Genomic DNA, 23,347 nt, shown 5'->3' with positions numbered 1-23,347 from the left:
TATAATATTTGATACGCCTGATAGATGTTAGCCACCTTCTCGTATGCCTCTTAAAGGATCGTCACACTGAAGCCGGCCAAGAACTACTGAAGGTCTCAATTCAGCCCGCCAACAAATCTTGTCAACCTGCATCGATCATTCGCCGCCAAATCTGGAGCATAGACAGCCAACTCAGTAAATTGCGTGAAGTACTCCCCCACCATCATAATACCTTGCACCAAGACACTAAAATCATCCTCCTTTGCTCTCTGAATGTGTGGGGGATAAAAGCGCGCCCTTATCATCCCTTTAAAGGCCTCCCAAGGTAATCCAACCAAGTTGCTCCCGGAAGCCTTCTCATAATTCCACCACTTCTTGGCCAATTCATCCAAGTAATACGCGGCTATCATAGTCTTCTCTCCTTCTGGACATCTCACCACCTCAAATATCGTCTCAAAATGATCCAACCATTCGCCCAAAATAGTCGGGTCCGATTGACCAGTGAAAGTCGGAGGACTATGACATAAGATGCATTCATAACACTCCGGGGTTGCTGAGCGAATTGTCTCATAAACTGACAAAAGATCTCCAATTTCGGGTTTGAAGGTCAAACGGGATTTTGAACTAGAGGCTCAACGTTTTGGAATTGCCTACTTTCAACCTCTTCATCGGACTCAGATGCCATAGGAGGCTAAAGAGCACGCCTAGGGGGCACATGCTAATCAAGACTAGAACTAATAAGCTCTAACTAATCAAATAGCATAACCAATGCACATAAGCATATGAGATAAACATAAAAAAATCAATGTATGCCATGAATGCATCCAAACCCGACTAAACCCATGATCTAATTGATTTTAGAAATTCCGAAATCTTCAAGTTTTATTAACCAAGAACATGAGCCTTTAACCTGGCTCTTATACCAACTGTAACACCCCGGTCAGCTCAAACCGAAGTGTCACCGTCATGCCACACCGGAATGCTCATTCATCAACCAACGAATCCTACATTATGGCGCTAAGGCTAAAATAACCAATACAAACAAGTAATTAGAGATTTCTTTCTTTCTCATTGGCGATCCTTGGTCCTCCTCCTTCGGTATTTTTTCGCCTCCTCTTTCTTCTTCATCTTCACCTACCCTGATGTACTGCGCCTGCGCCGATGGTGTCGTGGTGACTGCTAGAATTAAAACAAAAAAAAAAATGGTTGAACTACTCCTTCAACAATATCGAGACAATCGGTCATCCGCGTTCTTTCCTTCACGGATGGCTACTATCTTTCCATAAGCAATCAATTGGTCATCCATTGAACATTCTTTTTTTCAACATACAATCGGTCATCCGTGTTAGATGAAACCAATTCCTATTGGTGATTCTCAAGTTACATTCTTTGCATTCACACCCAAGTTTGTCAATATATCAAACAGAAATCGAATATTTCAAATGACGGTTTTTATTACGGTTTATAATCCACTGTAACGAGTTGAATCACAGTTTATATATATTCATTTCTAATATATTTTTTTATTTTCTAGTTTTTTAAATTTGAATTTTATTTAAAAATAATTAATTTCAATCTCAATTTCAATTTTATTTAGAAATATATGTTATTTATTTATTATATAAAAATAAGTAACTAATTAAATTGTGCCAATATAAGAATACTTAAATTAATAAATTTAGTAAGTAGTTAAATTAAATTTTAAATTCAAAATTAATAAAAATAAATTATTGATATATTGATATATTAGATAATAAGATAGTTTAAATTAAATACCATAGAATAAAAAATTATAAAATTGAAAACATAAATAAAAAATAGTATTATAGTATTATTATTTTTCAATATCATTAATAATTATTTAGTTTTATTAATAGTATTTTTGTTTTTATTTTCAAGAAAAATTGATAATATATATAAAAAAATAAGTTTATTATTATTATTATTATTATTATTATTATTATTATTATTATTATTATTATTACTATTATAATTATAAAATACACAATTTTAATATGATCAATTCATTTACACAATTACACATCCACATCCGCCACAGCCTCACAAGGTTCTCATTTTTTTTTTTCTTGTTATTCTTCTTCTCAATTCTTTCCTTTATTTTCTATCGACCATGCTCGGTCCTCCTCCTCCTTATTTTTTTCTCCTCCTCCTCCTTCTTTTTCACCTACGAAGCACTACTGTGTCTATGCCGTGATGTCGTGGTAACAGCCTAATTTAAAATAAAATAAAAATAATAATTGAACCATCGGTTCAGCCATTTGCAGAAAATTGGTAATTCGCATTCTTTTTTTTTTTCACGCATGACTATAATCTTCCCATAAGTAGAAAATATGTCATACCATTGAGTATTCTTTCTTTCAACATAAAATCGGTCATAGGTGAAACCAATTCCGATTATCTCTCGTTCTCATTTGGAGACAACCAAATCAAAATTCTAAAAAGAGATGTGACACAATCGGTGATTCTCGAGTTACATTTTCTTATTGCAAATTACACTCAATTCTAAATCGTCCATTCTCGTCACATCCTCTCGATACGATAATATAACTCGAGAATCACCCATATGAAAAAAACTTTGTTTTGCATACGTGCCCAACAAACTTAAAAAAATTTCTTATCATTTTGGAAGGAATTGATAACTTCAGACATATCTTTCCACAATATTACCCATGCCACTATGCCAGACAAAACAACATCTAGTTGTACCTACAAAAAGTAACGGTAGATACGAAAATTCATGTAACGATTTGTACTCATCCATATATATTAGTATTCTGTTCTAGATATATATGCATCTATTTTCAGATATTGCAGTTGTATGAAGAATGCAAAGTTAACAGAGAAAACAACATTAAGTAAACACAGACGGATTTAGAAAAATTATTCACTGGTGGCACAATATATAAATTTTAAAATAAAATAAAAAAGAAATTGATTGTATTAAAAAAAAAAAAAAAGACATGCGAACAATTTACCTTCTACAATGGTTCTCGGCGCTCTTTCGTGCTTTTCAAGTGATTAACTACGGCTTCATTCGGAACATTAACAAGTGTTTCATTCTCTATAGCTAGCACAAATCATCGAATCATATAAAAAATCATCACTCATCCTATTATGAAAAAAACGTATAATAAATCAATAATCTTATCTAACCACAGACATATCTTCAAATATACTTGTGTTGAACTAAAGAAGAAATAAGATGCAATAGCCGCAGCATATGGAGGGGAAGGAGCAGGGTTGTGATTCTTGTGAATATGAATGAGTTTGGATTGTTTGATTAGGACTCAATTTTTATATAAATAATATATATAATTAAATTAATTATATATTTTTAATTTTTATATTTTTCTAATAATATAAAATAACAATACTGATATTAATAAACAAAAATATTGATAATATAAAATACTATAATAATAATAATATAATAATAATAATAATCTTTATATTTCTTTATAACTAATCAAATTGAATTTGAATTATTCTGATACTTGTGGTATTTTAAATTTTAAATAATTTATTTTAAATTTTAGATAACAAACGTATTTTTAATTTTTACTGGGGCACTGCGATATTTTACTGCTAGCACAATTAATAAATCATACTATAAAATTTTCTTTATCAAAATAAAATTACTGGTAGCACGTGCCACCACTAAACAGAACATAGATCCGCCCCCGTAAATGAATATCAAAATGTGAAACTAACGATTAAAGATCTAATTAATTCTCTTATAGAAAAGCTGGAACAAAATGTCTGAATCCCCTGGAAATCTAAGAAAAACTCAAAAATTTTCAAAGCTGAACGAAGAAAAACTATGAAGTGACAATTGGATACTCATTATGTTAGAATTTTGTTTACTCTAATCATCCTCAGTGTAAAAGAATATGTTAAGTTATATTGAGTCTTGAATCAATAATGTTCTGTTCATGTCACAATGTGATATATTATTATCATTATTATTATTATTATTATTATTATTATTATTATTATTGTATTAACGTTTTTCAATGGCAATTCTTTCAAATATTAAAGTTTTCTTTTTCTTTTTCTTTTTTTAATCAATATAATTCATTTATAAGGAAGTTGAAACGTATACGGGTATACAAAATTCATGGGTTACATAAAAATAAATAACAGTTCCCATGAAAAGCATGCAAAGAGAGAGAAGTGAAAAGGAATAATTCCATAAGGGAATCAATTAGTTGAAGGAATTGATTTTCTTTATAATGATTAAATTGTTTTAGAAGGTTTTGTCTGTCATATGAATGGTCCACTACCAGGAAAAGTTTATGGAAGCACATGGAGGATAAAAAAGCTAAGGGGTCTCCTTCCCACAAAAGTTAAACACATTGTTACTAAAAAGAAAAGGGGTGTAGTAGAAAAAAATATATATAAAATAAAATAATAATCTAAAAGGTGGATCTTAGGAAGAAACTAATAATTATAAGAACAAAATAAAAAGGGGGAAGGGATATGTGGAAAGAAATAAAAGAAGAGAGACCAGCCCATGCTGCCTGTCCCAATATTATTTATATACTCCCTCCGTCTCACATAATTTGTTCCTATTTTTTATTTTTGTCTGTTCCATATAACTTGTCATTTCTATTTTTAGAAATATAATTATGCACTTTAATCGCATTTTAAATTTTAAATTTTATAATTTTCTCAATTTTAATTAAACTATTTACTTATCTTAATCTTAATTTATAAGTATTTTTACTAAATAATAATTATTTTTACTAATATATTTTTTAATTATTTACTAATTATATTTTACCTAAATTTTCATGTCTATAGTAATTCACCCATATTATACGGGACACGGAGGGAGTTTATGTTTATTTACATCACTCATAATTTACTACATTTTGACATCAATTGATTATAGTTAAGAATAAAAAGTGAAAGCAAGGCAAACACACAATGAGTGGAGAGAAGAAAGAAAGCATTGGAATTGCTGCAAAGCACAATGGTCTTTTGGACTAAATAACAAAAAAAACATTGGTTGCATTGGCATAATAATCATGATGAATTCTTTTTTGTATCTTGAGATATATACAAATACGAAAGAGAGAGTGAGAGTGAGAGTTTTGTAACGAAATTTTATATTTAAAAGTTCACATAGTTAACGTGTTTTCATCCATAAATTCGTCTTTAATTTTATTAGTAACGAAAAATAAAGATTTAAAGACAAAAATATTTCGTTACAAAAATGATACTCCATCCGTCTCATATCTATATATCAATTTGTTTTTTGCACAGAGTTTTACAAATATTAGTATTATATTAGGATAAAGTAAAAATAAAGTAAAAAGACTAAATTAACCCTATTAGTATTGTATGATATAAAGATAATGACATTTGTGTAATATATTGTAAATTGGAAGGCTATTTATAATGTTAGCACTACAAAAAAATAATATATTTGTAACGGAATTTCGTCTCTAAAGTTCACGTAGCTAACGTAATTTTATTCCTAATTTCGTCCCTAATGTCCTTAGTAATGGAAAAAGTAGATTTAAAAACAAAAAGTTTTGTTACAAAAATAATTTTTTTCTTGTAGTGTAGGTGGATAATACAATTACTAAAAAATGAAATGAATACTTTATTATGAAACAGACTAAAATGGAAAATAAATACATTGTTAAGAGATGGAAGGAAGTATTTTTTTTTTTTAGTGAGTGAGAGTGAAAGAGAAAAATTTAATATCACTATAGCTGGTCTCTTATTTGACTCTTCTCTTATTTCTATTAATTAATAAATAATGTGAAGGATTTTTGAATTTGCTTTTCATGCACATCCATTTGTTGTCCCAAAATACATTTTATATATATACATATTTTCTTTATCATTAATTCAATTCTATTTTGTTCTTTCGTGGGAGCATTTTCAACCGAATATTCTATTTTTTCAAAAAAAATTCTCCAATTTTTTTTAAAAAAATTTAACTTCACTCCAATCAATTCTATTTTTTCCTCTAAAAAAATATATTTCATATATATTTTATTTGAAACAATTACATAATTTTTATACAACTTTATTTATTTACATATTAATCTCAAAATACTTTTTCATAAATTTAAATTATAAAATATGGATAATTTTTAAAATAATAATAATAAATTATTTTTAATATGAATGTTTATAATTTATAAAATAATATAAAATATGAAAAATAAATTAAAAACCAAAAATATAACAACAAAAAAATTGAAGGACAAAAATATAATTAAAAACAAAAGTATTTCTCCATTTTTGGAGGAATGTACAGTGTTTCTCCATGCATTCCTCCAAAAATGGAGGAAGAAATAGCAACAGTTGAAGTAGAAATTGCTTCAAAAATAGAGAAGGTTGGAATTGCTCTTACATAGATATATTGTTGAAAATCGAGGTGTCGATCGAATAAGATGTTTAATGCCTCCGAATAACTTATACAGCGGAACTCTGAAATGTTCGACGTAAAAACAACTTTACAATATAGTTGTCTCGCAGTTATAACGGCAGTATGTGTTTATACATATATCTATGGCTGAATAAATTTAAAAAGAAAAAAAACACACAAAATTTGTTTATCCAATTCGGTCTTTTAATCTACGTCTGAGGGATTTCAATTTAGGAGTCTTAACTAAATCAAACATTTGATTTATATCATATAACACACCATACAAATCTATCCAACTGATGTTCTACCAAAACTCCATATAGTTTTTGCAAACTATTGTCGATTAACTGTTAGTACGCCGTAACAACTCTAACAGTCCAGCGGCCAAAGTAAGAATAAGATTGCATACGAGATGGTTATCTTCTTCAGCTTTGTCTCCAAGAATCCTTCTTCCCAACCCTACAAAACTCCATGGATGAGTCTCTCAACACTTTAACAGGTGAAGAGGATGACACACTCGAAGTTTTGGTCACTCATTCATGAAAAGATACATACGCACAAACAAAAACACATACACACTCCACAAGAGGAGAAAGTTGACTATTGCAACTTTATAGCAGTATGTACAAGGCAATAAATGTTATGCAGGACGAATATTACACTCTACAGTCGTGTCATGCGTTTCTTCTATATAAGACAAAGTCATTTCTCTCAAGACATTGAATGCTCAACATATTTGACCTTTACAAACTTGCTTCCTCGGCTAGAGCATCACACAGTGTCAAATTTGTATTCTAAGATAGCCAAAAAAAAATAGCAAAAGGGGTTTTAGTGTTGTTTCTTGTATGAAAATATATTATTTGGGGCACTTATGTACAACAGTATTTTGGTAATCAATATATAAAAAATAAAAAATAATAAACAACACAGCAAAGACGATAATTTAGTGACTTACCTCAAGTAAACTAATCTATGTTCGAATAGCTAAGCCAAAAATTTTCATTAATCTTTTCCGTGTAAATTATAAGAGATAATATAAAAAACATTTGTTTACATTAAATACAAAATCTTCTGGCATACAACTCAAAAATGGCATCAAATCCTTTATTTTTACTTTCCCATGTTTCTCTATTTCCACAAATGAAATATTTGATGAGAAAAAATATTAATACAACTTATATATATTTTTTTAACTATAGTTCTATTATTTATTTATTTATTTTTTAAAACAAAATATCATATATTAAATTTTATTCAGTAATTTTTCTATTCTTATTTTCATTATATTATATTATCGTATATATATTACTATTGTTCTTAAGATATAATATTCAAATATTGTTTAAATACAATTTTATGATAAAAATATTATACAAACAACTTAAATCCAATTTTATAATACAGTAATGTGCTATAATATTTTATGAAAAGTTAATTAAATTTTCCTATATACATATTTCTCTTTTGTTATTTATTTAAAATTTTCTTCTGAAATATAAATGAAAACTATAATAAAATTTAATTTATACTTTTTTTTATTTTTTATTGTTTTATATGTTTTGTAAAAATATTATACTCAAAATAAAAATAAATATTAAATACAAATAAATACTTCGGATATTATGTAAAAATTGAATCTAAATTTATAGTATTTTAAATGTGATATTTTGTGAAAAACAATATACTTTTACAATAAATAATATAATAACTATTGAGATAGAAAAATAATAAATAAAAATTAACTTATCATATAAATTTTATTATTTTTACAAAAAAAGAAAAAAAAAACAGCTAAGTAAATAAAATAATCATAAAAAGATACACAAGTTCTATTTTGATTCTTTCATTGTGGAAGCATTTTATTGAAGAAAATAGATGAAATAGGGGAAAATAGGAATAGAAGACAAATCTTCTATCCAAAATCCTCTATTCCCTTTATTTCCTCCAATAAAAGACTAACATGTAGGATAGAGATGGAGGAATAAAAAACAATTAATATAAATTATGACTTAAATATTCTATTTTGAGATTTTAAAATTTGTAAAATATTCGGATGCTCTATTTATGGTGTTTATTTTTGTATATACAGAAACCTAAGAGAAGTAAAAATAGTAAATAATTAAAAATTTATTAGTAAAAATAATTATTGTATAATAAAAATAATTATATATTAAGATTAAAATATAATTAGTCTAATTAAAATAAAAAATTTAAAATAATATTAAAATGTATAATTTTTTTAAAAAGAAGAAAGTGACAAAATATGTTAAACAGACGAATATGGAAAAACAAACACGATAAGTGAGACACACAGAGTAATATATATATATTTTTTATTATATTAATTACTTTATAATTTTTTTTAAATATCACATTCAAAAATAATATAAATATGATATATTTAAATTAACTTTTTAATAATATTTTAAGTTATAGAATTATTTCAAGTTTTTTTTTTAATTTTTTATTTTATAAATTCCATTTAATTTATTATTATACTGTTTCATAATTTTTAAAAATACTTAAAACTATAATTAAAAAATACATATATTTCTTTCTTTTTACAAATAATAGTTATATGGAGGGCAAGAAACAATAGATGTAGTATTTAATTAGTTTAAGTGTTTTTAAAAATTATGCCTCAATTATTTAGTCAATTTTTTCCTTAAAAATGAAATTATATTTCACCTTATTTTTATCCAATTTTTTTTTCTATTTTTTTTTTTAAGTTGTATTACAATTTATATTGAGTTAGTTGGATGGTGTTTTAAAATTAATTTTAAAATAGAGTATTAATTTAAATTTTTATTAAAATATTATTTTAATACTACCTCCGTCCACTACCAATTTATCTATTTGTATTTGGCGTCATTGTTTTTAACAATAAAAATATCATTATATTTGTATAATTTTTTTTACAAATTTTATTTCATTAGTATTACAAGACACCAATAAAAGTATTTTTGTCGTTTTTCTTTAATTTGTACTATATGATATACTCCTTCCGTCCAGTTAGAAAGTATACATATTTCTATTTTGGAACGTCCAATTACAAAGTAAACAATTTATTAAATATCTCAATTTTTCTACAAATACCCCTAATTTACATCACATCATTACTTTTACACCAAAAAGTAAGGGTAAAATTGTTATTACACTACTTTTAACTATCCACTATAATTAAAATAGCATTATTTCTTAAAAACAGCACCAAAAATAATTGTATACTTTATGTGTGGACGGAGGGACTAATAATTAATATTTAAATATTAACATGTAAAAAGTAAATGGATAGATTGGCAGTAGACGGAGCTATAATATCTTATAAGAAAAAATAATATAATTATGATTACTATACGACACAAAATTTAATTAAAAGAAACCTTATTTAATTAATTTTGAGTGTAGAAGAAATTAAGAATAGGGATTAGACTAGTTTCAATGTAGTGTAGTTTAGTGGACGACATCCCAATAGCGCTTCAATCTACTTTTTGTTTCTTTTTCCTTTTTATGTCCGTCTACATGAATTAGTTCCAACTCAAAAAATTTTAAAAGTCTGAAGAAAAGTGAGATAGCTTTATCAACTTTGGGGGTGGGTGGTTGGGTGGGTGGGTTCAATCATCTCCTTCTTATGTAAAAAGAGGCTGTTAGAGATATATACAATAATAACAAGCTGGCAGCAACAGGACCAGAATATAATATATACCCAATGACCTACAAAAATACATGGAAAAAGTATATATGAACGACGAGAGGATTCAAAGTAGACGAAGCACTCGAATTTGCACTAGTTAAAATACACACACCCATTTGTGTAGTACACAAAAAGTATATCGAAATACCGCGCGCACCGTAACCAAAAATATTAAAAATTTTGAATCTCCTTATATCGAAAGTTTTAGTGCAGTATGACACCAAAAATTCAATATGATAACAGTATATAAATTGATATTTTCGGTATATACCGAAAATTATGTATATTATTTTCATATTTTGGTATTAGTATTATATCGAAAGTTTTAGTGCAGTATGACACCAAAGATGACATGTCTAACCTGCTTAATTAATATTATTTTAAATTTAAATATATTTTTTAAATTTTACCAATTTAATTCAAATTCCATAGCTGATTTTATAAAAATAAAAATAAAAAAAATAAATTCTAAGCTAAAATTCTACAAAATTAATTAAACAAATGATTGTGTTGTCTACTATTACGAAGTGTTTGTTAATTCAACTCTTGAATATAGGTTTTAATGATATGAATGAATAGTTTTTGCTTTAATATGTATATATATTATGCATTTGAAAATTTTATTAGTAGAAATTGTAATTTTAAATTAAAAATTATAAATTTTAAACTTAAACAGGTTATATAGGTCAGATTAAGGTTGACCCACCCCATTAGTAAAACGTCACGTTAAGGTTGCAAATATCAACCCGTTTAATTAAATGGGTCAAGTTCTGGTCAAAAGTTTTCTAACTCGCTGACTCGAACCTGAACCTGACATGATCTGATTCGTTTGCCAGCCCTAGTTTTAAATTTCAATGTATAAATATTCATTTTCTAATAAAAAACTGATAGGAGTAAACCAATCCAACCTTGCAAGAATCAACTAGGGGGAGCAATAACGAATAAAAATAGGAATTCAACAACGCAAGAGACACGGCGATTTTAACGTGAAAACCCCTTCAAATTTTTTGTAAAAAAAAAAAACACAGGTCGTGCGGACCAATGAAATGGCTCCACTATAATCAAAGCCGGGTACAAGAGTGTTCCAAACAATAGCATCAACAATCTCAAACCAATCAAATGAAGCAACAAGAAAAAATAACTAGAAACGACCAAATTTTTCACCAAAAACAATTGCTACCGTCTGTCTCAAATAACTCGAGCTACAGATCTCCAAACAATGATCCAACCAGCAAAAACCAAGAACAAAGTGTCACAAACCTTGTGTCCAAATTTCACTCTGATCCAACGGTCCACGAAACGGGAATCATCAATTCTCTGAATCTGCACAGTGTATTACGAGAATGTGGAGGCTCGTCGGTATTTTGTGTTCTAAATTTATCTAGAGCATGTTGTGTTGTGCTGCACCCCTTCACCCTAATATGACTTACAAATTGACTTAAAAATTGGGCCAAAAAGATAGTCAATATAGGAGTAAACTAGCCCAACAAAAAAAATTATAAGCAATCACTGTTTTACCACAAATATCTCAAATAAAAAACCACCAAAATATAAAAATTATTAAATAACTAAATAAAATATATGTACCTTTTTTTTTTGTTTTTGTTTGCTTGCGTGCTTGCTTTAAATTGTATTATAAATTCGAACATAGTAAAGTTTATGTTTCATTGGATTAGAACATAATGTGTATTGGTTGATAGGGCTAGACCAGTTCTGATATGATCATGAATTCTAAATTCAGGATTATCCTAATTCATACATAGCTATAGAATCTGAAAATAGAAGAACGGTCAAGATTATATGTCGGAGTTGATAAGTAATTTACATTATATAAAAAATAAGGCAATTATAAATTTATGCATAACTTAAAGAGATGTAAATATAGATGTAATATTTCTTTATTATTGTGGTTATAATAATCCAAATTTCGACCATTTACACATAAAAAAAAAAAAAGAAAATTATACGCTCTCCACCGACGTTGATCGACCCGATAAAATATACTAGTAGACTTTGGACTTAGATGAAGATGAATCAAAATAATGGGCATTCCCGTTAGTATCAGCACTCTCTGGTCAAAGATGAAATTTAAGAAAGTCATTAACTCAGTAAGTTTTTTTTTTTAAAAAATAAATCGTATAAATAACTTAATAGCGGATTTATTTTACATCATATCTGAATTTATATGACGTCGGTGGTCATGTTATGTGGCATTGGATCATAACCAAAGTCGATACAAAATATGAACATTCAATAGTTATGCGGCTAATTTGTAGGGAGGAAAAAAGACAAAACGATCGGAATTATTTCATTGGGTCAATTTTAGATTTGTTCTATGTGAGAAAATAATACTCCCTCCGTCCGCTTACAAAGTTTACATGTTTCTATTTTGGGACGTCCAATTACAAAGTTTACATTTCATTAACACTACAAAAAAATAATATATTTGTAACGGAATTCCGTCCCTAAAGTTCACGTAGCTAACGTAATTTCGTTCCTAATTCCGTCTCTAATGTCATTAGTAATGGAAAAAGTAGATTTAGAGACAAAAAAATTTTGTTACAAAAATGATTTTTTCTTGTAGTATAAATACCCTACTTTTTTCCACAAATACCCTTACTTTACATCACATCATTACTTTTACACAAAAAAGTAAGGGCAAAAATGTTATTACACTACTTTTAACTACTCACTATAATTAAAATACTATTATTTCTTAAACACCGTGCCAAAAGTAAATGTAACCCTTGTAAATGGACAGAGGGAGTATTACATAAATATTGCTTGAAAAATAAATGTCATATTTTACGAAACGGTGTGATTAATAATTTCCAAAACAATTTCATTAACTAAGACATATTAGATGCACGAATAGATTTTGTATATTAATATAAACAAAAATGTCAAATTACTCAAGACAGTGAATTTTACATATGTACATAATATTGCATTATATTGCGATTATTGAACATCATTGAAGAAATATACTCTATGTCTATATTATTATAAGACATCATATTAGTACTATAATTTCATCATAACTGACTGTACTATACATCATTTACTTCTCTAGGTGACGATTATTGGGCGAACGTATCATTTTCAAGCTCTGATGATGTCTACGCATCATATTGTAATTACGCACATAGTCGAGAGTTTGATGTGTGAAGACAAATGCAAAAAAAGTAAAATATGAATCATCAACAAGTGATGTATATTCACTTTTGTTGCAACAAAGAAGGGCAAAAAAAATGAAGAAATGTTGAGAAGGAGATACGAGACATATACTGGGTGTGCAACAAGGGTGATATTGTATGTTCATACACATCAACATATTTATAATATACATCATGCACAAAGGAACACAAAATTTTTATTTGTTAACATATTATTCATATAGCATACATGTATACATTCGTTAACATCTAGCATATTTTGATACATCATATTAATATAAGACAAAAATCATCAAGTATATCAATATAAATTCAAGTTGCACATGAGAACGATATTTATCATATGATTCTAAGGCATCTACCATATCTATTCAAAATATACATCCTACGTAGAAACATTTTTTTGAAAACAATCATTGTCAAATTTAACATATACATCATGCACAAGGGACACTGAAAAAATTTCTTTGTTAACATACCATTCATGTAGGATACATATATACGATCAACATTATCTAGCATAAGTTGATACACAAATTAATATATGAAAAAATCACCAAGTATACGAATATAAATAAAAGTTGCACATACGAATGATATCTCCATCATATGATTCTAAAATATCAACCATATCTATTTAAGATATACATCATATATAGGAACATTTGCGGAAAGTATAACAATTGTCTTATCTAACATAATCCATCATTTAGCTCTGATGAATATAATAAGTATGCATTATGCAAAAAGGAACACAACAAGTGTAATCGTTAACATACCATTTACATAGCATACCTATTTATGATAGACACCATCTAAACTATACTTACGTACCATAATAATCTATCATAGGAATCAGAAAACAATAATGATATAAACTCGAGTTATCTAAAGAAATGGTAGTCCCATCTACCACAAAACCAAACACGGACAGTTTTTTTCGTCAAGCATCTAAACACAGAGTATTCACGGTCGACATCCCATAACTTATTAACTTTAAAATTATATCTACACACCTCCGCCGTCGTTCGTCTACCGTCGTTCACCAAAATAACCTTAGCCCTAATCCCGCGGACCGGAAACCATCCTCCATGATTTCTAGCCACCCCGTTGCAGTCGTTCCAATCCCGTTGTTGACCATACAGCCTCCGCCGCCGTCAATGGCCAAAACAATGAATCTAGTTCCAGAGCCCTTGGTGAAGCTCAAACCAAACAAAGTTAAGTACATACAAATATCGTGAGTCTCAAGAAGGTTTCTGATTTCAATAATGATAAGCTATTTCAACTTAGTGGTGACTTCTTAAGGAATTTTATCAAGGGAACATGCTCGATGGCGGGAGGGGAAGACAGCGCCGGCATGGCTGGAAGATTCGCAACGGGGGTGATTTTACACGAAGTTAGAGCTAGGTGAATTTTTGGGAGTGGGGGCTTATTTCATCTAGTAAGTAGTTGTATATTGTTAATTATGGAAAAACTTCTATTCAAGGAATATTCTAAAATGAATACATAAAAATATTATTGCAAGATTATTATGTTGATTTCCAAAAATAATTCCGTTGATTGAGGTTAAATTTGATTCGTGAGTATGTTGGAATTTTAAAAATTACAGAAGTCAAAATTACTCAATATAATGATTAGTTCGCTTGTTGAAATATTGCATCATATTGCAAATTTATAAACATCAAAATAAGATAGTACATATCTCCTCTAGTTTACCTTAGACATCATGCTACTGATACTATAACAACATGTGTGAAATGTATGTACATTATTACATTTTTCGAATGTTTTTTATTTGAAAAGAACATTGCATACGTTTTAATTTATATAGGTTAATGTTTCCAATTATAATGTAACTAGTTGACGTATTAACTTTTTTTAATTAATTGATATTTAATTATCTCTTTCAAAAATTCCTAAAGTACCCTCAATGAATAACAACCATTGGATCGAGATGAATTCTAATCGAACGGACACGATGGGTTCAGGATGGTCTTGAATCTTACATAAGGTCATGAGGATATTAACACCGTTGATAGGAAGAGGGCTCAAATTAAAGTGATCACGCGGAATTTCGGAATCAACTCGAGAATCTAATAGTCTGGAAATTAGGTGGGCAAGTCAAACTAGACAAGGCATTGGGGATTTTGGAATCAACTCGAGAATTTACTAATTACTGTCACGAGTCCACCCCACACTATCAGGCCATGTTCCGAAATTCTCTTTTTGTAGAATAGGCATGTGATGCAAACAGACATGGACAAAAATAATGGATTGATGTGTAAAGAAATTTTGGAAAAAAAAAAAGAATAAGAAGAATAAAGACTCGGAAGAAGGAAGAAGATAAAAGGGAAAATGATGAAATACTAATGTAAAAATATTTTCAGAAGAAGAAGAAAGAAGAAAAAGGAGAAAAATCGTAGATGGTTGCCTAAGGAAATTTAGGGGACAAGGAGGAAAAAAATGATAGCCGGATGCCACTGTAAAGCAATTTAAGAAAGATGAAGAAGAAAGCGGAGGAGAAAGGAGGATTGTGACTTCTCAAATTTAATAATATAGTAGATATATATTTTTTAATAATATATTTATAATTAAAAATAATATGTTATTAATAAAATACTAATAATAATAATAATAATAATAATAATAATAAATTAAATTTATTTAATTTAATACAATCATTATCTATTACATCAATACTCATCAAAATCCTTCAAACTCAAACAAAATTTACTAACACGAAGCAACGTAATTTTTCAAAATTATTTTAAAATTCAAATCTAAACCAGATTTAAATCAAATCTTCCTAAATGTTTTTCAAATGAACGCACCTAAGTGATTTGTACGGTTGTATTCTTATGATAATATATCTTAGTTATAAGCATAATATTTTGATGAAAAAAAAAAAATTAAATTAGGTTGAATATATATACTAAAACTAATAAAAACTAAACAAAGTGTAAAAATGCAAACAAAAACAAGTTCTTTGTAGATTATTTTGTTATTGAAAAATCATAGGGTTCTCGAAAATTGTTGTTATTAAAAATTTATCAAGAGATCAATTAAATGGATCACATCTAGAAAATAGAATAACAAAGGGAACCAAATTATTAGATAAAGTTTAAAATTGTTCTAGTGTAAAGACATCTAACTATAGAATTCTTTTTATGGACTTATAAAATATATATGCACATTATTGACATAATAAGTCTAATTAATCCACTTAAACCTCATCTGAATCAAGTGGCATCATACCAAAAGAATTGGGTTATTATCGAATGTTAACGATCAAATATAAATCCCCCTGGTGTGTTTGTTTGAGGGTTTGAATTTTGAGTTGATATTTGAATAGTAAAAATTTTGAATTTGAATAGTTGTATGATGTGATATAAATAGGTGTTGATGTGATGTTTTGAATGTAAAATTGATTTTTAGTATAATATAAAAAATAAAAAATAGATGTTTAATTTAATGTTTTTAGGGGAAAAAAATTGGATAAATAGTATAAATCCAATACAATCCCCCAAACAAACACACAGTAAATATAGTTCTCATTTGGAGTGTATGTTTTAGTGCATCTAATTTTTCAATGAAGGCGGCGTCTCGTTCCCTAAACTTTTAGGTTTTCATTCAGTATGTGAAGATGATATATGACTATAGAAATATATTTAACAAATATAAATCAACTTAATTTACTACATAATATATACTCCCTCCGTCCCACATTTTTTATCTGAATTTTTGTACATACGAAACTTTAGGTAAAATATAATTAGTTAGTATTTAATAAATGTATTAGTAAAATTAATTATTGTCACTACAATAAAATATCAATTTTGTAACAGTATTTTTTCGTTCCTAAATTCACTTTTTCCGTTAGTAATGATATTAGAGACGGAATTAAAGATGAAATTACTTTAGCTACGTGAACTTTAGGAACGAAATTTCGTTACAAATATACTATTTTTTTTTGTAGTGTGTATAATAAAACTAATTATAAATTAATATTAAGATAAATAAATAGTTTAATTAAAATTTAAAAAATTATAAATTATAAAATTTAAAATACGATTAAATGTATAATTATATTTCGTAAAAACGAAAAACAAATAAGGTGCGACTGACAAAATAGAAATAGTGAACAAAAAAAAGTGGGAGGAATGGAGTAATATCATACATCATGCAGGATGCACTCAAAACTTCTTTATTTTTATCTCTCTTGAAAAATAAATATTTTTATCTACATTTAAAACTTTATATCTTTAATAAATTAGTTTATTTTAATTATAAGTAAATAAACATATTTTTTATTTACTTTTATTATAAGAAAGTTTATTATTTATAAAATGATATTCACATTCTATATATTTTTTTATAGAGATATAATATTAAAAATATTTAAATATATAATTCAGAAAAAAATTAAATATATATATATTAATTTGTATTTTAAAAATATAAAAATCACAATTCATACAAAATAATAAAATAATATTATAAATTATTATGATTAATTTACTAAATTATATTCCCTCTGGGTTGGATTTGACATGAAATTTAAGGAATATTAATATTATATTAGTAGTGGGTAAAAAGTACGAGTAAAAGACTTTTTTGTCCTTGCGAGTGTATTAGTGTAAAAAGTAATGACAATTGTGTAATAATAATGAAAAAATAAAGGTAATTTTACAGTGATACTATTATTTATGGAAATAAGACTATTGTTTTAGAACAAACAAAAATGGTTAACAGGACTATTATATTGGGACGAAGAGGAAATATATTTTTTAAGTATGGCATTCTATGTATGTGTTTTTTATTAGTATTATTCTTTTTTTTTTTCTAGCGCTCCACACTTAATCAATTCTACATCTAAGTATGTGTTTGTATGTATGTGTAGTACGGTAGGCTACCATATATGTCTGCGTCAATCACAGTACAACTTTCACCAACAGTAAATAAAGACAGCAATAATTACTGTGTATGCTATCTAGTCAGTCTTGTAGGTGGTTGCCTTTGTTTTCATTTAAAAGCTTTAAAAACGACTGGGAGTTTCTGTCTGAGATGCCAATACTGTCCCTTCAACTCTACCGATATCCTATAAATCTTGTAGTAATATTGAGCTTGTATGTTTACTGTAAATAATAATAATAATAATAATAATAATAATAAATTTGTTAGATAAACAAATGAAATTATTTTCAAGTAAATTATATAATTTTACGATACGCACCATAAATTTTTATTTACTTTTACCCATACTTAAATCTAATTTGGCCACGAAAGTCCACACTACGAAAGAAATCTAATTTGGCGACGAAAGTTTACAAAGATTACAAATCCTTTGCCAATACCGATATTTGCTATTGATTTTTGCGAGAAATAATATTTTTTCGAAAGTGTACAATATAAAAATGAGAAAATATACTATAGCAACATTAGCAACGGATTATATCTCTCGCCAATAATCTCAAATATATTTTTTTATTGCAATAAACTCATATTTGTTTAAAATTATTAGTGTTATTTTCTTAATCTCACTTTTAAGGTAATTGCGCCAATGATGAAATTCACTTTTGAACCCCTGCCCACACATTTAGACACTCGCCACACACACAAACAATTGCGAAGACACACTTACACTCACAATGTAACAGAGACAGCGGCGTCAACGGAGAGCTTTTGACGGCGAGCTTTCCGTGGCAATCGCGGCAAGCTTTCAGCAGCTGCTGTGAGAATCTACTTTTAGCAGTACAGATTTTAGGAGGAAAATGATATTTTTAAGGTAATTTATTTTCCTTTTTCTCATTTATTTGTAGATTGAGCTCCAATCGTGATTTCGTGAATTAAGTTCCAATGTCTTGGTATCATCTTATTAAGAAAACTTGCTAATTTATGGATTCGATTTTTTATTACTTTATCGATGATGGAGGAACAAAAAGCAAAAGTAGAAGATTTGCAGAAAACTGCGAATGAAGCTAAAAGAATTAAAGACTCCGGGAAGGTTACTGACAGGATCGAGGAAGAATAGCATTAGGAGATCCTTTCGTTCGATGATGTATGCCCAATATGTTTTAATGGATTCACTCTTCCTTACATATCAAATAGCGGCCACTAGATTTGCGGTGAGCCTTTAATTCTTGTTAGGATTTTGAGGTTTGAAAAATCATTGATGACGATTTTTTTTAATCGCTTTTTTCTCTAAAATTTGTTGTGAATGCTTAAATTAATTTTTAATGATTGCTTATCTGTTTTTTGCTAGCTTAATTTATATGTTTCATTATTATATCAACAAATTGATAAATAGAGTGAGATTTTTTTGCATTTCCACATACTTAATATGCATTTGCCTTTAGTTGATTCTCAAAGGATTATTATGCCAATATTTTAAATCTTTGCGAAAATGTAAATCAACAATGTATATGGAGCAAAACTAGGCTTATTCTTGATTCATTTTTGGTAGGAAAGAAGCATTTTCTTAGATATGAATATGTCGGATCAAAATGTGATATAGGGGCAACCTCATAGTGTTGTATTATTGAGTGATAGAGATAAAAGATGTTCTTGGGACTTAGTAGTTATTGATGATCAAATTAGGAGCTTCACGGCTTTTCATGTTTCTCATATTGATTGTGTCACATCACTTATATCGTTATTTTTAACAATCAGTTGAATTACTCTTTAATTTGTTGAATGGAGGATTTGATCTTTTGATTTATTTATTTATTTTTTTGCAATTTCAACCTTAAATATTTTCAATACCAGAAATACAATCTATGAACAGACAAAACCATCAATAAGCTAGGCTAAACCAAGCAGTCATGGTAGCAATACTAAAGATACAATCCTGCAGTCAAATAATCTTGATAAAAATTACACACCACCAAATAATCCATGGTTAAGCCAAGCTAGTATATTGTAAGCTCAAATTAACAAGACATGTACTCATTCTATGCCTCTGAATAGCACTCACAAACTTGGTGCAGCTTCAGTTATGTCCTAGTTGAACCTTCACTCCCTTTCTTTACATCCTTATGCTTCTCTTTTGATTGATGTTTTAGGTTTAGTCTTCTTTTTCTTTGTTTTGTTCATGCTTGCCTGTATTCAAATGATTGTCAAAATAGTAAGTTATCTTTTGCTCACGTATTTTTGGCATGAAATATTTTGATTGTATTGTGCTCTTCACTGTGGGTTCAAATATATTGTTAGGATTTCTATGAAGATCTATTTGAGGAAATTAGCAAGTATAAAGAGATTGACAATTTTAAACGTTTTGTGACAATCTTGGTAATCACATGGTAAGCATTCTTATCTTTGAATTGTAATCAAACCAAACTTTAAGTTACACCAAATATATTTGAAGCTAATATATATTGTTGTGTTCAAGCTTTGTTGTTGTTCTTTTGTCCAATAATTAGTTTAAGTCCCAGACCAACTAATTTATGTGTTATATCATAAGTTAGTGGCTGCATTTTCAATTATTTGGTCACTAGATAGCTCATTATAGTATAAACTCAAATTAAATTTTTGTTTCCCTGTTGTTGGGTTAAGCTCTATTTGTTTTGTTTTGATCGTTTCTATTTTTTTTTTCCATGGGATTTGAAGAGCGGAATGTGGATTGAAGGATAGTGTTAGAAAAAAAAATAATACTCCCTCCGTCCCAAAAGTATAGTCTTATTGTGTTGGACACGAAATTTAAGAAATATTGATATTATATTGGTCGTCGGTAAAAAGTATGGATGAATGACTTTTTTGCCCTTGTGAGTATATTAGTGTAAAAAGTAGTTGCAATTGTGTAATAATAAAAAAAAATAGGGATAGTTTTATGGTGAAATAATTATTTATGGAAATAAGGCTATTGTTTTGGGACGAACAAAAATGGTAAACAAGACTATTGTATTTGGACGGAGGGGGTATTTTTTAGTTGATGCAAGTATTGGTTTTATCGTTGATTTTTTTTTTTTTGTTGAGATTTGGCTTTGATGGTTGTATAATTTGCATCATCCTTTTCAAAAAGTTTAAAGATTATCTTGGATTATATATCTTGGGATATATATATATATATATTTCTTTGCACTAGTTAATTATTCCACCAATTTTGAGTTCAATTATTGTTCAATATAGTAGAGTTTGATATCATGCATGTAAACCAATTTATAATACTTGTAAAAGTGAGTGAAAGTACTTGTGTTCACTGTTGAATTAGTTGTATTGATCTTTGAACTTTAAGTTACTTCAATGTTCTACCCTAGCTTGTGTTCACAATTAGACACACATTTGAAAAAAGTGAACTCACAAGTCACTACAGCTGAAAGAATAACAAGGTATTTTCTCTTTATCAATTTCTGTTTTTTGTTTTTCTTCGTTATTTTGTTCATAGTTTTTGAGCGGATTGATTATTTGATTGTTTATTAAATAATTGGATTTAAGATACACGTATAAGTGTAGATTTTATGTATTCATGCAAAATGTACAATAGAAGAAATGTGTAGATAATGAGTTGATGTGCTTTTGACATTATGTATCTAGCTTCACATTTTTTTTCTAATATTGGTCTATAACTTAAAAATTATATGTATTGAAGCTGATCACAATGCAAACATGTATTTTTTTTTTTTTTTTTTAGAGCAATTGATGTTCCGATCTATATAATTAATCTATGTAAGGTTTTGTAGACATCGATCAACGCCTTTATCAAATGGAAAGTAAATTCAATGCAGGAGCTTTGTAGATTCTAAGTATATCTCAATCCTCGTGGCCCTGACGGTGATGTAGGTGCTCCTCCCAATGTAGGTATTTTACAGTGATATTTATATTATGTTTTCGGACACATATTAAATACTATTACAATTGTTACAATTGTTGATTATGGTGATTGATTTTTTTGTTTACAAAATATGATTGACTATTTGATTTTTAATTGTTCAGCTTTTAGAATTAAATAGAATTTATTTGGAATTTCTTGGAAGCAAGAAATCTACTAGCTGTCAACAATCCTAACTACAATGCAGTCCGCCTCCATGATAGCATCAAAACTCACTTGACGGATCCCAAGGATCCCTACCGCACCTGGTACAAAAGGGTCGCAGAACATTTTCAAGATCAATGGAAAAGCCAACAAATCGACCAGGCCATACTCCTGTCTACTCCCCCATGTCATTTACATGAGAAGATTCTTCTAGCAATGTCGGCGTTCTGGCACCCTGAGATTTGTGCCTTCCTTCTTCCTACAGCCCCCATCGGCCCCACACTCATGGACGTAGCCATGATCGCTCATCTTCCAATCGTGGGAGAAGATCCTGTAATGGGTGCCCTAGATAGACAAGAGCCCAATGCAGACCATTTGGGCTGGTCTTTGGCTAGCATTAAAGAATGGGGCTGGACAAAATTTATAAACGATCAGCAAGGAGCAGACGGTACCCCTGTCACCGACCATGAGCATACTGCCTTCTTGCTCTTCTGGCTTTGTAGGTATGTCATCGTTTCCCCTTCGAAATGTGTCATTCCCTCTCATCTTGACTTGGCCATACATATAGCCTCTGGCCATTTCTTTTCTCTGTGTACTCTTTTCCTTGCCAATCTTTTTGAAGGATTATCCAGGGTTAGCACCTGCCTTATAGATAAGGACGGTAAAAAATTAGATACCGCCGCGTCGGGCCCTTTTTGGTTCTTGGAATTATGGTTCCGTCTCTATTTTCCCAACGCGTTCCAACTTGGTCAACCCCCTGTCGCTCCAACTCCTGATAAATCTCTGGGAATAGCCCTCAACCGACTCTGCTTAGGTCGTAATAACCTCCAAGCATCGGATCCTGTCATCACTGGTATTCTAGCCGACGACCGTAATAACTCCCGATTTTATATGTACCAAAAGTACGTCGGCTACGCGTCCTACTTGTTTTGGCCATTCCCTGTATCTTCACCTTTGTTCGAACCAAACCCGCTTCCTCATCCAACTTATTCCTTCTCTTGGGATGCTGCTCTCAAACCCAGGTCTTTATTTGTCAGTAAGAAAATCGGTAAGAAAGGTCGCAAAGCATTTTATACCTTTAGTTACCAGCCTCAGTTTTTGGCACGCCAATTCGGCTGTCA

General features: G+C 28.8%; 1 long non-coding RNA gene across 1 annotated transcript; it reads right to left on the bottom strand.

Annotated features, from left to right (window-relative positions):
- Nucleotides 1–894: 894 nt before the first annotated feature.
- On the bottom strand, nt 895–3,264 carry LOC127241090 (uncharacterized). Its single transcript, XR_007836456.1, has 3 exons — nt 3,154–3,264; nt 2,976–3,067; nt 895–1,155 (listed from the first exon to the last, which is right to left on the bottom strand). It is a non-coding gene; the product is annotated as an uncharacterized LOC127241090 (long non-coding RNA).
- Nucleotides 3,265–23,347: the final 20,083 nt, after the last annotated feature.

This window comes from Andrographis paniculata, unplaced genomic scaffold, assembly GCF_009805555.1.
Source record: "Andrographis paniculata isolate CXL003 unplaced genomic scaffold, ASM980555v1 Contig80END, whole genome shotgun sequence".
Lineage (NCBI taxonomy): Eukaryota > Viridiplantae > Streptophyta > Magnoliopsida > Lamiales > Acanthaceae > Andrographis > Andrographis paniculata.
This window is presented reverse-complemented; position numbering and strand designations above follow the sequence as displayed.